Source organism: Nymphalis io, chromosome 4 (assembly GCF_905147045.1).
Source record: "Nymphalis io chromosome 4, ilAglIoxx1.1, whole genome shotgun sequence".
Taxonomy (NCBI): Eukaryota; Metazoa; Arthropoda; class Insecta; order Lepidoptera; family Nymphalidae; genus Nymphalis; species Nymphalis io.
This window is the reverse complement of record NC_065891.1, coordinates 7,670,738-7,683,590: the sequence shown is the minus strand read 5'-3', so window position 1 is coordinate 7,683,590 and position 12,853 is coordinate 7,670,738. Positions and strand designations below refer to the sequence as shown.

At 31.4% G+C, this 12,853-nt stretch overlaps 1 protein-coding gene across 1 annotated transcript in view; it reads right to left on the bottom strand.

The window, feature by feature from the left end:
• Positions 1 to 12,853, bottom strand: part of LOC126768214 (LIM domain only protein 3-like) — a 32,911-nt gene extending 20,058 nt beyond the window's left edge. The window contains exon 1 of the mRNA XM_050486184.1: positions 12,487 to 12,853. The gene's annotated coding sequence lies outside the window, so the exon portion shown is untranslated. The remainder of the gene's footprint in view (positions 1 to 12,486) is intronic.

The following is a 12,853-nucleotide window of genomic DNA, read 5'->3' as shown; positions in this document are numbered from 1 at the left end:
CCGTTTTAAATGAATCGCTGAGCTCATATCCCATCCCGAAATCCTCGCTACGATTGGCTCGTTCCGGCGTTCGTATAAATTCTGAAGGAAAATCATCTGCAGAATTCCAATAGCAGAGTGCTGATGTCCAAATTCATGATATATCGATGCGAGGGTCGACTCGCCTGTTTATGAGATATTTCATAACACGATTTCAAGTAATACCTTATGTTCATCCCAAATTATTCTACTACCTACAAACTTGGTGCATAATATGGTTTTTGTATCATAAATTTAGAATCAAATAATTGATAATGCATTTAAATTAAATTAATATATTTAAATTAGATAATATACATAAATTGCTATTGTACAAACATTTATTTATGTTTGCGTAGTAAGTAATAGAAACGTCTGGTATAGCATTGTTTTACGTAAATCCTGAAATAGATGACATTGTTCATGTTGCACAATTATATTTGCAACTGTTGAATTACTATTAGCAACTAACTGCTACTATCTACATTTTAGAAGGTAAGGTTTAGTCTATGATCAATTAAATTTAAATATTTTTATCATTAAATTATAAGGAGTTCATTTAAAACAAAGTAAACAAAGTTAAAATTTCAATAAACTACTTAGAAGAAAAACTTTGTCACGTGAGCACTAATCTTTTTAGGAAACATGTCATCGTCTTGCTAATACATACATTTCAATAAAAAGTCGTAACACAAATTGCTGCTTTTAACAGACACGTGATAATTATTAAAGTGCCGCGCTAAATAATACTTATTTTCGAAAGGAATTTGTTGTGATATGAATATAAAACGGCATCAGTTACTTAAGTAAATTATAATTACTCTATATAGTATTAATGTATTTGTTATTATTTATGTAGACTTGTAGACTTTAAATTTATCGTGCAAAGCAAGGACAATAATTTTCCTATATGTAAGATGCAAATATCAACATTATTTTATAATTTATTACTCATAAAATGAAATACAGTTACTTATCTGAGTGCAGTGATTTGATTAATAGAGTTTAGTTATTATTACTTATTAGTGTTACTATCGTTAAATATTCGTATAACCTATTTTCTTAACAAAATAAGCTCGTGACTGTGTTGTGTATTATATCAAAAATGAATCAGAACCCTTTAAAAAGTTTAGCTGCTTATGTAAATATAATTTGAAGTGAGAAACGCAACGCCTGGCCGGGCCAGGGACTGGAGCTCACTTGCTTTATAAACAGGCTTCCGTATTTTTCAATCAGAGAGCTGTCAAAGCGTTCTGACACCCTCATCCTATTGGCTCGCACTCGCCGAGCACCGAAATTGGTTTTCTACATTCAATCCATACAAAGTTTAATGTTATTCGTTTGCGATATCACCGGGATGCCGCCGATGTTTACCGACGCGCCAAATCATATTGGATTTGCAAACTTTTGTTTGCGGACTTTATTTCATTTCTCTGTTAGTTCAGGCCGAGAGAATATAATTTTATATATACCATCTTCCACGAAACTCAACATGATCAAGAAATTATTGTTCTGGAAATGAACATGTGTTTTCGTTTTATACATCAATATATAAATGCCAGTTACAAATTAATATAATCATCCATTTAAAGTCAAAAAGTAAGAGCGTCATGGAGAAGGCTGTAGTATGGCCGCGAGCGTTCATAAATTGAAGGGCTGGTACCTGCGGCTTAATACACCGCTGTTTCCGATTCATTTCCGGACGACGCGCACGGCGCCGGATATTGCTTTTAAGGTTGCGCCGCACGCCACCGCTTCGAAATACTCGCATCATCCGCTCTCGCTACGCCACCCGCTTGCCACTTACAATGACACGCATTCCTCGAAACCAAAAACAACCACCTAAGAAACATTTAATAAATGAATAAAATAATGCCCTTTCTAAATGTAAGAATTAATACTCTAGTTAAAATCCGTAAATATACTTTTAGCGTTATTCAAAATAACGCCACAAATGTGGGTTATTTAAAATGTATACCTAATATTTCTTAATTAAAAATAGTAATAAATAACTCTAAAATAATGCTTCGACGCTAATTTGTATTTTGTTAAATAGGTTCCCACATGTTTCACATCGCATGTTTTAAGTTTGTTTTTTTTTTCGTTTTAACGTTACCCATGTGATTTGTGTAGCTTGAAAAGGCAAAACCTTTTACTGATTATAATAACGTTATAGCATGCGGATTCAATTAGCCGGTTTTGCAACACATTCAGTAATTAAAAAATATGAATTCGAATAAACTATTAACAATTTTTTATATCTACATACATACTTTACTCACAATCTTGGTAACCAATTGATTATTGTATTTGTTTATATAAGAAGTTCAAGTCGTAGTATTCTTAAGTTACACTCACAATTATAAAAAAAAAAACATTAAAAAAAATTCAGTTGAATTTGACCGAATAGTTTCTGATTTAATGGTATATCTTCGTTATACTTGGGTACACGCTATCATATTTCTTAAGTATTAATCACTCATAATCTGCTCCAGATAGTCAATGTATTTTGTGATGTATTCTTTTAAAATGTGATAGTTATAGTATTTATATAGGAAATATTAATAAAAACAAACATATTACCAATTTAAGAACAAATTATAGTTTTAATAAAACCAAAATAAAACCATAAAATATTACAATAGTTCGAACACAATTTAATAAAAATAAAATGTCATAATAATTATAATTTTCAAAGTTTATGATACACAATACTTTTATAATCAGCTAAATGTAGTTTCGGTTGGTACGCTATAATTGAACAAACTTGTTAACTGTTTCCATAGTTTTGGATTATGTACAAATTTATAACGACTTGAAATATACATAAAACCATTTAGAAATTTTAGTAAAATATTACGTCAAAACGGTATGTAAATAAGAAACTCGTCTTATCGCAGCCTGATTCTGGTCGCGAGTATATTAAATCGTTTCCATTACTTTAAGTAGATTTCGATGTTTATGTCAAACGCAGCGGCGATAATACAGCGATTTATTATAATATACTCTCATACTAATGGGGTGTAGGTGGAATGAAGCGTTCACTCAAATTAATAGACACGTACATATTTTCACATGATTACTATGAATATTAAATCGTATCTTATACCACTAAGAGAACACGCAGACTTATGTTTCATTTAACGTTGTTAAGTCATAATTTATACATGTAATGTCTATGTTTGGTTTTCATTTTAAACGCTCGGAGAATTGCATGTCTAAAAACCTGAATAGTAATTTATATTTATATTAAGTATATTTTAACTTAAATAAAAAAGTATAAAATAATTAGCTAAATCATAGATTAACAAATTCCATAAAACAGTTTTTAACAAGCTTGCGTACTAATCTTTGAAATGGTTGTTTTAAATTTTTACTAACGCTTTTATACTAAACAAGATTATTAGCTATTTATCATTTCAGATAATTAAAAACACACATAATTATATATATGCTTTATCACAAAGCGTTAGTTAAAAATATTTTGAGCATGAAATTTGTTTTAATATAATAAATAGGTTCATTTTAACTTAATTTTCGCCAACAACATTAAACATAAAAAGAACAAAACTTTTAATATTTATTTAAAAAATTGAAACAAAATTTAAAAATAAAATTATGACAGCCATGAAATTATAATAAGCTTGTATTACTATGGGGTAAATCTCCCTTCCAACATAACAAAACCCTACGATCCCTTTTAATACGATAATGTTCTCTATCTTTCGTCTGCAGTCACACACACGACCCTCGTGTGCTAATTGAATTTAAGGAATAAAATCCAATCGGCCCGATTCTTTATTATTCAAGATCCAATTTGGATAAGGCTTGATCGGTCCGCGGGGGGCGGCGGGAGGCCAGTCGAGAATAAAATTGGATTTGTCACTCAAAACATAAGACTACCTTAAAGTTTCGCAAGAAAGTATTGTGTATCCAATTATTATTGATACATCGCTTGTTCGATTATTATATTGCGTGATTTAAATAATTCATCTAACTCATACTGTTAATTTACTTTGGCATCAGCTAAGAATTAAAGTATTTTCGTTTTGTATTTTGATTTCGTTTGTAATATTTCCTTTTATATCTATATAAAATTGTATCACATTTCAATGGCAATCTATAAATAGAAAAACTTACTGTAGCTCTACAAAGCATACGCGACAGACCAGTATCAGAACTAACCCATAACATTAAGTCGTGCAGCACAATCAATGATAACAATCGTTGTTTGCCTTTGAGTAATCCTACAATGTGTAATTTTAATTCTTTGCCAATATTTAAAGAAAATTTATTATCAATTACGAGTAATGAATGTGACATTAACGAGATTTAAATACCACTTAGAAATGGTTATTTATTATAGACGTTGATTTAAAAGTCATATAAATTAAAATAAATTCTGAACAACTTTTATTTTAATAGTGATCTTGTTGTTGAATACTTCTTTATAATAATATTTTAATTTAATGTATGTGAATTAACATACATTAACATTTTCAAAAAAAAGAGATTGTTCAAATTGAAAAAGAGACGAGTTAATCACCTATTTGATGAAGAGGGGTATTCCTCGCACATAGACATTCTTGTTAAAGAAATATAAACTATTCTGTAAGCCATTTAATCCAGAGATCTAAGCTGTGTTAGTTGTTTCATTGGCTTACACAACCTTCAAATCGGAACAACGCGATACAAAGTAACAATTTGGCGGTAGAATAATTGATGACAGAAAGCTACCAATGACATAAGGTTTTTTTTATCCACTAGACACCTAGACTGGACTGCTCAAAGATTTTATTCAATTTATATATTATTTCAAATCTATAATATATGCAGACCCTCAAATTATACGAAAACATCTAATACTGAAGATATTCCACCGCATCGTATCAAAATATTTAAACAATATATTTGAGTGGTTAGAAGGTAAACATTGACTTTATATTTGTTAGCCACCCTTTAGATTATTATCGCATAAGACAGATCGTCCCGGCTGCTTGGCGGGAATCTGCAAAGAAATCTAATACTTATAGTGAAATGCACTCTATAAGATGTGTTGAAGAAAATTTTATTTAGATACTTTTTTTTAGTATAAAATAATTATTTTATGTAACTTATTCAAGTAAACTCCTTCTAAGAAGATATTTACTTAACTTTGTTTCTACCTACTTCTACTGTAGTTATGAAATCAAAAATCTCGTAATAAGAACGTTACAAATGAGAGGCATTACTCTACAGTTACAATAACTAGATACTGTCATACTAAGTAACTTTTCACTTTCTGTATTATTTTTACTGCATCTTAGAGATATAATGTAAAGAGCAAGCAATATATTTTGTTGACGACTTGCAGAGCGAGCGATGCGGGAACATCGTGGTGTGCAAACGTGAACCCGACGTGCGCGACCTGCCCTAATTGCCGCTCTCTTGTCTTAGTGTTTTCGCGCAAAAGCTTTGAATCTATTAAAATAATTACAGTAGAACGTATTTTTTACCCCCATAATTAATAAGTATTCTACTTATCGTAATATATAAAACAGAAAATCTATAATTTATATATTTAAATTCCACTATGATTGTTATTACATCAAAGTCAACTATTAAATCGTTTACATATATATATATAAATTTAAAAAATGTATATTCGTAGAATTAGAATACATTATTTACATAACATGTACTATACGTACATCTAATTAAATAGGTCTTCTCATTTAAATAACCATTACCAAGAATATAAACAGTAACCTAATGTTTATTTGAGGCCAATAAAGGTCAGCGAAGCAGCAGTCGCAATGTTACAATAGCAATAAAACTTTATGGATTTGATATTTAAATGCGAAACTTACGATATATAAATAAAATAGGTACTTCCAAAGTAGTATTGAACAATAAAGTATAATATTAAAAATAAAATATTTCAATGCGAATATAAATTTCTCTCTATTATGCAATAACTACTAGGACCGAATGTTCGCGATATGTACTCAATATGTTTGACTGTTGGCGGTGTAAAATTACTTTCATTAAAAAGTTGATTCAATGCTTATCTGACGTGTCACGAATAATAATCTATAAATACACTTTTAATGGAAGCCTTATAATAATATTGCGTTGTTTTAATTTATATTTTATTTTTATTTTATCGTTTTTTGTACATATAATATCTGATGACGATAATAAGATCATCGATCAGACGTAAACAAAATCATGTTTGCGAATGTTGTATTCGGTACTAACATATTCCGCTCCATCATAGTTATTGAATCCCATTCGAAACTAAGTTTTTTCTTTATTAAAATATATAAATAAGAAACATATATTACAGCAAATTATGTACCCAATAATATATACTAGCATTTCATTACTCAATTTCTAATCAAATGATAGTGATAAACGATGAATAACTAAACGGCTATAAATGACAAATTAATTTTGCAGCAATAAATAAATCAAAGGTAAAATATGAACATGCACTTTCTCCAAGAACTAAGCAAAATAAATCTCATCATGCAATAATTGCATAAACTTTCAGAAGATGTTTAAAGCGCTGGTGTAGTGAATCATTCGACGATTCACTTAGCACTAATTAAATCCGCCGCGGGGCGTGCAATACGATTGAATCATGCCGCCTCAACTGAATCATATATTACCACTGACTTGCGGATTAGCGTGTAACGAACTGCCGTCTATCTGTTGCACACTTAGTTGAATTTCAATTGTAAAAATGTTATATTTGTAGTAATTTGTCTGCTTATATGAGCAGAGATAGCAGTGGTTAGAATACGTAAAAATCACCGATGATTCAGAGTTCGTGTCCGGGCAAGTAATATAATATATTTTTAAGTGCTTAATTTGTATCAATGTGTAATTCATCTCGTGCTCTGCGGTGATAGAAAAAATCCTGAGGAAATCTGCATGTGGCGCATGAAAATCTACCACAGAGAGAGGAGCCCTTAGCCCAGCAGTTAAGGACATTTACAGGTGTTTAATTTTTGCATGCTTTGTAACTTACAAAAAGGAGGTGTCTCTCGGCAGTATATAACATATTAATGGATATTTGTTTTGTTTGTGAATCGATATTGATGATTATTCTTGCATTGGGCTCAGTACAGCGTCAAGACGGCCCCAGCTTAATTTCATTAGTATTAGACATTGTTTTTATCTGAAGCATACATTAAGGCAAATATCTGAAGTTAGTTTTTATTTATTATTCAAATAAATATATTTGTTATTATATTTGTAAAAGTACAAAAAACTGTTTAGCCTGATAACTCATAATACATAATAAATAAGATATTATTCTGCATAACTAGTTATAAATATATCAAATAATATTACATGCAACGAACGAGATCAGAAATTTAAAAATTGATATACAACTAGGCACACAAACGATCATTGGCGGCGCGGAAATTAAATAGCCGCTCATATCCGGACTGTGAAGTGTGCCTCGACGCGCCGTTCTCGATAGACCGATGCACGTACTCGTACATCGTGCATCGGACGCAGTCTTCACAAGCCATTCCAGTTTTACAAATGGCTATTCTCACTCTTATTCATGTTCTACGTTTCATGGAGTGTAAATATTGCTCTTTATACTTTAATCTCTTCGATTCCATGAATTGTTTGTTTCCGCTGCTCATCGTGGCCTTTGACACAAAAGCCAACATTTCGTCGTGTAACTTTCAATAAAAGTGTATATGTAGTCTATGTTTTATTAACATAACATTTTATTAGTTACATATAAGCATACATTACTTAAAATTGAAGTTAGAACTAATTCTACTTGAGATCTTATAAATGCAATCGATTGTTATTCAAATACATTTATCTCAATAAGCAATTAAAGCAATGTTTACAGCCGTTCCGTCGTATCAGCGCACGCGCAACAAACGTGAGGCGACAATCAAAACATATTATAGCCAATCAATTCTGATCAAATGCTGACACAGATAGATATTACCAAGAATATAAACGGGGCAATTAACTCTGACAAATGTGTAGGTACAAAATAAATCGTAATAAACTGTTTTAAGTACAGACAATTATCACAAGATCTTTGTTTATATCATGCATGTAATTTTTTTTTATAGTACCTATTTCGTTAGGAACACGCTAAACTTACTTGTTATCTTCTATATAACGTATCTAGGTAAATCATAATTAATACTATTAACAATGACTAAAATAATGTAAAAGAATTGAAGACAAACACGATCTTTTATATTTTTAAGATATTCTTTGTTCGCTTACATATCAGTTCGATTATGAATTTTTAAAGCTGTGTAAACACAGATTTAATAGGACAGGTGTAGTCAAGTACCGAGACCCTATTATAAGTAATGACGATGAACGAACATTTTAGAGAAAAGCACTCCTGTTAGTGCTGGCGAGCCAATTAGAAGTGTTAGGGAGGTAGCTACTGCCACGCCGAGTCGCGCCGCCGGCTCTCGTCTTCCAATTAAACTCACACCCGTCGACAACGTACCGCCAGAGCCCGGAAGCAAGTACGTTCGCGTAATTGTGTAACTTGTTTCTAAACAAACCTCAGTTTTTTATACCATAGATAACAATAGAATTATGTCAGACAACACAAGAACTCCCCCTGCATTCTGCGTAAGTATTGAGTTGTTAATTAAATTCACACAGCTCTATCGCCAGTCACGACTTGAGCCTCTTGACGCAGTATTACAATTAGATAGGGGCGATTTCGCGTCGATATGAGGGTTTCGATCGAAAACGTTGATGCTTGTTTAATTACAACAATAGTGGCCCCTAATGAGAGTTTGCGCTAATAAGCGCAACAGAATGTAATCAACATGCTTCGTCGCTCTAATGAGCTGAGTTCCTGGCAAAAACAAGCGACGTCGACATTTTACTGAAGATTAATTAGGCGTTCTGCCTATACAGGGACTTGCACTGCCCGCACCGGAAACTCTTCTGTTTCTAGCTTGTTACTTATTAACATGTTCCTTAGGCGCTGTACGCTGAAAACTCTCTTAATTAATGATTCCATAGAAATCGCTATTTGCGTCATTCGTACATTTTCACTCTTTTTATAAAAGACTTTATTTGTGTACAACAAAGACGTAACTACGAGCAGTCTTCTTTAAGTAACTTCTATTGACAAAAAGTATACAAACCTGTAAACGTCGTTAACTTAAATAAGCACGTTTGATTACGTCGTAGCTAGCTACCCCATTAAAACTTAACGAGGGGCAACCCTGGGGAAAATAACTAACCCAATTTCCCTTTGCCGGGAAATCATTAAAAGTCTTAAAAGGGTCTTTTCATATATTTTTTAGCCTGAAGCGTACGTGCAAATAAACACATTTTTACATACTCGAACAAACAATTCTCGTAACGAGGCGGGAGAGTAACGAGCGCGCGCAGGCGGCGGTGACCAGCGAGCCGCGGATCCTATCCGCGCTCGCGTCCGCAACTCCGTCCGCGTTCGCTCCCGCGCTCGCCATCTCACTAATTGGGAATATACAGCCGGATATGTGTCTCGTTACTCGCGCCTACCTATCCCATCTCACTGACACTGCCGCTGATTTATCACGGGCTATACATTAAAATTGACTACTAACCCTTTACCAGATTTGACACCAATGACACTAATATACGTATGTATGTTTATACTAATCGACTAACGATACTTAGTAGCAAAACTCTTAACAGTGGTAGTAAAAATTATGTTTTTTGTATTGTTATAGGAAATCATGTAAACTCTATTTATAGTACTTAATTTAATCTATGATATATATACCACATAGATGTATATGTTTTATAATTATTATTTTAAAATACAAATAAAACGAACCAATTAGAATACTACCCAATTAAAAATAATTATAATTAGCGACAGTTTCAAGCTTCTTAATTAATTATTAGATTTTCCAATTAGCTATGTTTGCGTTCACTGTTTAATTAATGGATGTGTGCCGTATTAGTGTCGGTTACAATCTGATCCGAGACTCGGCAATTACCGACGACTACAAAACACATCGAATTTCGCGTAATTGCTGAGAATATTACGGCTCCAAACTAAATTGTTCTCGACTTAATTAATTAAGCTTTTGTTTCAAACTAACAGCAAAGTGTAGAGTTGGCAATTCTAAATTGGATCTTGTAATTACCTTACCCTCTTGTGCAGAAACTGTCTACTTTCAATTATAGCCAAAGCTTACTTAATGGAATCAATTATAATTGGGACACAATACGGAACATAATTAGTTAATGTTTGTATAATTAATTCTAAATATTCTAGCCATATTAGCACTTATAGAATACGTATTGAAAACAACACGACCGACAACTTTCGTTAGGACGATTCATTGTCTCGTAGATTCGGAAACAATATCATCTACAAATGTGTTCGAATAGCATTACAATATACTATAATTTAACAGTAATAATATGTAATAAAGTCACAATTAAAACACGATTTTTTTTAAAATCCTGATTATATTGTACGCCTTATATTTAAGAACATAAAAATTTCAAACATGTTTTGAAAGCGATAAATTTATTTTGTGGTTATACTTCTGTTATAATCGAGATTATTTGATATTATAACAATTAAAATAATGGTGACTAAATGCAATACATTTTAATAGCGCTGATACCACATTTTAATTAAATTTAATTCGACGATAGTTTAGAATTACCGACCGCTTCATTAATTGGAACACTAATAAATTATATCATTATTAATTAAAACATAGCCCGTTTAATTAATGATTATTTTTTAAAACACAGGATGGGCCCGTTTAATTAGCTTAATCTTGTTAGGGAGATAATGTGTAGGTATTACTCCTTTATATATAATCGATAAAAACGTTATCATTGTAAATTATAATTCCATCATTAAGTTTATGATAAGCTGAACTTTAATTAAATCTTTGTTATTTGTTGTCACATTTGGATTATTGGGCGATTTGAAGTGCTTGCTTATAAGAGATGCATGTACATTTCGGCGTAATGAAATAAATTCTCGTTATTTAACTACAACTTCAATACGCGATCGAAATACTTTGTCCTGCAGTAGGTTGAGTTTAAGTGATTCCAGCTGTTGTTGAGTGTTGTCGAAGGGGAAAGAGTCTAAGAACGAAGTTTAATTAAGACACAACAATTAAAATAACAAGCGACGGGCGTGGCGAGTCATTATGCGGGGTCATGGGAGCGCATGCGACGTCACTAATCCACTAGACGTACTTTGTTGCTTTTTCTTTTGTTCTGCTCATGTAAAGCGTGTGATAAAATAATAATGTCATAATTAACTGTTTCATATACCTAGATAGTTATTTAATTATTAATAATGTTGATGAGCATTCATTTGATTCGAAATAATAAATTGCCATTCCTTTTTTTTTGGATTAACGGCAAAATTGTTTTCGTTTATACATTTTGTTTATACTTCAGAATTGATAACTTAGTCGTAGTAGTGACAACCGGTTAATATCCCACTACTGGACAGAAAGCTTCCATCGTCTTATAGAGACTGTTTTGAAGCCTGTTCCACTACTCTGCTCCATTGCGTGGTGCAGGAAACTTACGTGGTATTTCAAGGTTCAAATTTCTTAATAATCTTATTGTTTGGTAGAAAACATTTACAAAATAGGTAACCTATGTTAACTTATTTACATCGTTTTCTTAGTAATAAAAAGATATATCGAAAAAAACAATCTACAACAAACTTAAATAAATAAATTAAACAAGGTATAAGCAATATAAATATGGTTATTAAATGCATAATTGCAAATTTGTTCATTACTGCGTCAGTTCTGCTCAATGGCAATGATTAATAACTCGAATCATACAGGATTACCTATGTGCGCGTGTTTAATTTGTTGTCGTAGGAACAATCGCGTAAACATAAATAAAAAATGATATAAAATAAGTTTATCTTTGTGATTGTAATGGATGCCTTTCCTAATTACAGGTTACTTCTAATACAAGAAACTTTAATTTTTCCTTTTTTTTTCAATTATAGTAAAATGTTTGTTTACAAAATTAATATATGTAGATCAGTGGATTTTTTTACACATATATATGATTTATGTCTTCTATATATAAAAATAACATTTTACGTGTTTAAAAAAATACATCCGAAAGTTAATAAAGTAAGCTTATTCATGTTGCAAAATAATTTCATGCTTAGAACTATTACAGTGCAGTTAGCTACTTCCATTTAACTAAATCCCTTAATCAAACGAGAGCAAAAAGATCTAATCTCTAGAGATAACATAATATTTAAAAAAAATAACGTAAACAAACTTTCAGGAAAGAGCAAATAATATTAAATAAACAAACACAACAATAGTTTTATAAACAGAATAAGTAACACTTTTTTCTAAAAACGATTAAATATTGTATACTTATAAATAGCTAAAAAAAACCTTTTATAATATTATTATTTAATGTTCTATCACTTAGAATGTAATAAAATAATATTAATCTTACCTTTGCAGAAGTTGTCTTACGATGAAATATACACTTTAACTAAAGTGATCTTTTTCAACGTATCTTTCAAATCCAGAAGAACAAATTCACAGTTATGATATTAAAACACTAAACCAAATTTTGCTTGTCCACTTCAATTGTCACTTTTATTAGGATTTATGGCCTCAATCGCTTCCGAATTATTAAGTCTAAACAGCGGGCAGTAACTCACTCGAGCCGTCAATCTTAACAATGATATCGCCTCGGTCTATTAAAATGTTTTACAATAGATAGTTTTAAGAAAATATCGTAAATATTTTTAATGAACGAACACGTGTAAAGTTTGCTGCTCAGAAGAGGCAAAACTACACGTCCACTCTCAACGGGA